The sequence below is a fragment of the Sceloporus occidentalis genome, unplaced genomic scaffold (assembly GCF_023333645.1).
Source record: "Sceloporus occidentalis isolate IW3139 unplaced genomic scaffold, rSceOcc1.0.p SCAF_1, whole genome shotgun sequence".
NCBI classification, from domain to species: Eukaryota; Metazoa; Chordata; class Lepidosauria; order Squamata; family Phrynosomatidae; genus Sceloporus; species Sceloporus occidentalis.
The window spans coordinates 197,640,080-197,645,178 of NW_028316981.1; the positions used below are offsets into that span (position 1 = coordinate 197,640,080).

The window sequence follows — 5,099 nt, forward strand, 5'->3', positions numbered from 1 at the left end:
CGGAGCTCCAGAAATTCCCTCATTTTTTAAAGATGAGGGAATTATGGGAAATTGCGGGGAGACCTCATCCAAGGGAGAGATTCCCTGCAGGTAATTGTTTTAATAATATTTACAGTTAAATAATAATAATTTATAACTTATCCTAAATTGGAGTAGAAGTTGAAATTTTATTTTATTACTTCTACTTCAGCTAAATTCATTTATTTTACTTAAATTTACACTGATGTATAGATGCAGATCAAATAAACATGGTTTGGATCAATAATTTTTTAAAAAATATGTTAATAAATCATTTTTGAAAATTGAATATGCTTTTACCAAGCACATGATTTAAGCTCATCTGCTTGATATTATTATTATTTTCATTACTAATAATGTAATTCAACTTACCATCCCTACTGATATCTTCAATTATACTTATTACTGTACTAAAGACATCACTAGATTACAGTATGTTTTTAAATAAAACCACAGACCATTAAATACATTTCACATGCTGTCCCTACATTTATTAGGAAACATAGACATGTCATTTGCTGTCTTTTCCTCAAATTAGAGGACAACATAGCAAATGGGTCACATAGTCACGGCCTATGCAGATTTATTTATATTTATATAAATTTTATGAATTGAAAATCAAACATAAACCCCAACAAAATTTCTTACAATGCAGGGAGGAATGCATCTCCACCTCCTCCCAGAGCTCCTGAGGAACTTCCTGAGGGAGACTTGGGTAAGTTGTCCTTCTGTTTAAGTTTTTTAATTTACAAATAATCCAAAACTTAAATCCTACATTATAAATTAGAAATAAAATATACATTACTTGCAATATTTACAGACAGCCATTATCCTGTATTCAGAACTTTAACATTTAAATATATGTGAATGTATTTGTGAGTGTATATTAATTTTCCAAAAAAAGAGGTGTAATATATAATTGGTTATTGTAATTTACATTGGCTGGATAAAATATAACCTGGTAATCATACTTATAATTTTGTTTAATATCTTGTACATAGCATGCATTATGTATTTCAAAAATTGTAAAGTTATTTCCTTTTGAACAAACTCATGAATATCATTTCTATGTAGATTTGAGTGATGAGCAGCAGCAACCTTCTCCCGCCCCATCATCCATCCCTCCTTTGGAGGATGATAATGGTATGTTTTTTAATTGATGTATCATATCACATAGAACATGCATTAATGGAATTGGATTGTAATACAAATATACATAATAGTATCATTACAAATGTTGGTTAGTAGTGCTGTGCTGTCTTATTACTTTGCAGTCCATAATCATGCATTAGTTCATATTTTAAGCAAGGACTGCCTAGGTAACATTTCATTTTAGTGCATATATATATGCATATTGCTACTTATATAAATATTGTTTAGTACTGTTGTCTCTTTAATTTTAATTATATTATACATGTAGGCCTGATAGGATCACTTTACATTGTTATTGTACTTTCCAATCCTTCCATTCCTGATAAAGGTCAGATTAGGGCCAACATGACATTATTAAATTGAAATATGCCTAAGGCAGGGATTGAAAGAATCAACATTTAAACCATTACTAATTGCTAAAATGTCATGACTCCTGACCTTTGCAGGCTAACCTATGCATTGAGCAAAGGTCATCATTGCTTTGTGAAACTTCACAACAATGATACATTGTAATGTGAATATATGCCATTGTAACATGTAATAAACATTGTATATTATACATCAACATGGGTCAAATTGTTTTCATTGTTCACTAATTGCTTTCTGGTTATCATTGCCATGGAGCCCTGCAAGCATGCTTCCTCTTTTGTCATCTCATTGCTGCCAGAGGGAGGAATGTATTCATTGGCCATTAATTGGGCACAAATATCCTTTGGAATATGTTGATACTACCAACCTTCCAAACCTGCAGTGGCTTAAATTTCACAAAAAACCAAGGGCAGCATGACCTCTAGCATGACTTGCAGAATGTCCTCTTGTTCAGTTTTGCTAGTCAGACATCTGTCAACGTTGTTAAAAAAAATAGATTTAATTTTTTATTTTGTTTATTATGTGTCGGTTTAATCATAACATTGTATGATTTTTCCAGATTTGCAGAGAAGAGTTGCTGTGGTGGAGACTCTGGTTTCCAGTCCAGGAAATAGCAGTGAGTATTCATCTACACAGGATATTAATGAATTAAACATTGCTGATTCAAATGCAGTACACTAACTATTATATCATTGCCACAGATATGTCTTTGGAGCAAAGAGTAAAGGCTCTTGAGGAACATGTTGCAATGTTGCCATCCCCTGAAACTTGTACGTATTGTTTACCCATAGCCATTATTGCATGTAGAATTCAAGACGATGGGTTGGCAAGTACTTAATTGTTAATTTTCTTCTGTTCTCCAGTCAGAAAGTTACAGGAGGAAGTAGATAACCTCAAGACCTGGTTTGCTGCCCACACTCTGGCCAGTATGGCAAAATGAAAATGTTAATCATGTTATGTTGTTGTTAGGTTGTTGTTAGGTTGTTATGTTACTTTAAGTTGTTAATGTTGACTGTTGTTTATAGGTTTTATGGTTTGCAATGTTATTTCACTTACAAAAAGTTAGCACTTTGGTTAGTGTTCGCAGTGACTGCACTACCTCTATGCCAAGCCAATGTTAAAAAGCACTGATGCACTATGTCTACCAGAGGTGGTAGTTTTGTTGTTCTGATCAAACTGTGCCAATCTCTGGTTAGGACATGTTACAGACCTTGTTTCCGCAGCAAGGTTTCATTTACTTTGTTTGGTAACAACGTATGATCTTGCACTATGTCTACCAGAGGTGGTAGATTTCTTGTTCTTATCATAATCTGGTATTGTCTGGTGAAGACATGTCAGACACCTTGTTTCCAGAACAAGGCTTTAGTAACTAATTTTGCATTGAACCTAAGAACTGTAAGCACTTTGGATAGGGCTCACAGTGACTGCACTACCTCTATGCCAATGTAATGTCTACATATGTCTATCATAGATGGTAGATTTCTTGATCTGATCAAACTGTGGCAATGTCTGGTTAAGACAAGTCAAAAACCTTGATTCTACATCAAGGATTATGTAATGTTGCTATTAAAGCAACATTTGTGTAGCACTTTGGATAGTTCACACAGTGACAAAACTACTTCTATGCCGAGTGAATTTTTAAAAGCACTACTGCACTTTGTCTACCATACATTTTTTCAAGAGCAAGGTTTTAGGTAGTTACAGTGCTATAAATGTAAGATTTGTGGAGCACTTTGCATAGTGCACACACTGACAGCACTACCTCTATGCCAATCCAATGTTTACATATGTCTACCATAGGTGGTAGATTTCTTCTTCTAATCAAACTGTGGCAATGTCTGGTTAAGACAAGTCAAAAACCTAGATTCTACATCAAGGATAATGAAATGTTTCTATTAAAGCAACATTTGTGTAGCACTTTGGATAGTTCACACAGTGACAAAACTACTTCTATGCCGAGTGAATTTTTAAAAGCACTACTGCACTTTGTCTACCGTACATTTTTTCAAGAGCAAGGTTTTAGTTAGTTACAGTGCTATAAATGTAAGATTTGTGGAGCACTTTGCATAGTCCACACACTGACAGCACTACCTCTATGCCAAGCCAATGTTTACATATGTCTACCAGAGGTGGTAGATTTTTTGTTATGATCAAACTGTGTCAATGTCTGGTTAAGACATGTTACTATGTTACATGTTACTCCTATCATGGTAATATATGTTGAATACCATTATGTACAACAGTCTATGTCAATCTCAGGTAAAGACATGTCACATACCTTGTTACATTACAAATGCTTGTTGTTATGTATATGTCTCTATATTTCTTCTTAAAACTATATCAGTGGTTTGACAGGGTTACACATGACAAGAATCGGATGTAAACATATACACATTTCAATGCAATGAAGCGTTGATACCTCCTTGGTACCAATACAAATGTATATACTTCTTGTTTTATAAAAACTATTAATGATGCAGTTGTGTAATAAAGTTAATAATGTGTTCCTGTAACATTTTCACCAACATTGTGATTTATTTCTAGTGCATAAAAAATGGTACAACAGTTTTCTCTACATCCAGCTTCTTTTGCTCTAAATAAAGTGTTCACAAAACCAAACATAAAACATCAAAATCCTACAGCAGAAAAGAATAGAACAAACACATAGCAGAACACCTCTGCGACTACCTATGCATTACCAATTATTAAAGCTTAAATCCTAAAATTTCTGACATGCAGTTACTAATCGTACTGTTATTACTTTAATCATGGAGAAAAAGGTACAGGCTTCTTAATTACTCTTGGGGCCCGGAACTTTCTAGAAATGTCCAAGGCAATACTTGGACCGGGGTTGACTGGTTGCTCTTCTGAACACTGTGAGGTTTTGTTTTCTTTTGCGCATGCATCTAATTCATTCGTTGGAAGACGTTGTTCTTCACATTGTACATTTTCAGCAACCTTTCTCTTCACACGCCTAACAACCCTGACTGGTTTTGACTGTCTCTTTGCACACTCCTCCTTGTATGTATTGGTAAACTCTTTTAAAACACCTATTAACTCCTTGAAATTAGACCTTGTTTCTTCTAGATACAACTTTTTCCATTGCATTTCTTCCTTAAAATGCTCTTTACTGTTTTCCACTAGAGTCTCCACATTTTTCCTAGAGATTTCCATCAATTCGCGACCCAACAATTCATAATTCGACTTCCCCGATTTCCTCCTAATTAAAAAAAGCCTCTCCGCGGGGGTGAGTGATGCAATTTGTCTCGCAGAGTAAGTGTCTGAAAGTATAAAATGTGAAAAAAAAAATTTTAAATTTCTAAAATTTTTAAAATTTTAAATATTTCTAAAAATTTTAAAATTTCATTAAATATCTTAAATTATTACATTTTAAATAATTTGAATGAAATTCGGTAAATTCAGTTATGAATATGATTACAAGTACTTAACATGTTTTGTTTTTCAAAAATTCATAATAAGTATTACTTAATATAATTAAAGCAATCATGGAGTTTTGAACCTGGTGTAGGAGGAAGGGGATTGCTTAGCCATGTTCCTCT

General features: G+C 33.6%; 1 long non-coding RNA gene across 1 annotated transcript; it reads left to right on the plus strand.

Annotated features, from left to right (window-relative positions):
* The first annotated feature begins 2,097 nt into the window (after nucleotides 1-2,097).
* Nucleotides 2,098-2,517, plus strand: LOC149323197 (uncharacterized). Its single transcript, XR_016280082.1, has 3 exons — nucleotides 2,098-2,155; nucleotides 2,241-2,309; nucleotides 2,403-2,517. It is a non-coding gene; the product is annotated as an uncharacterized LOC149323197 (long non-coding RNA).
* Nucleotides 2,518-5,099: the final 2,582 nt, after the last annotated feature.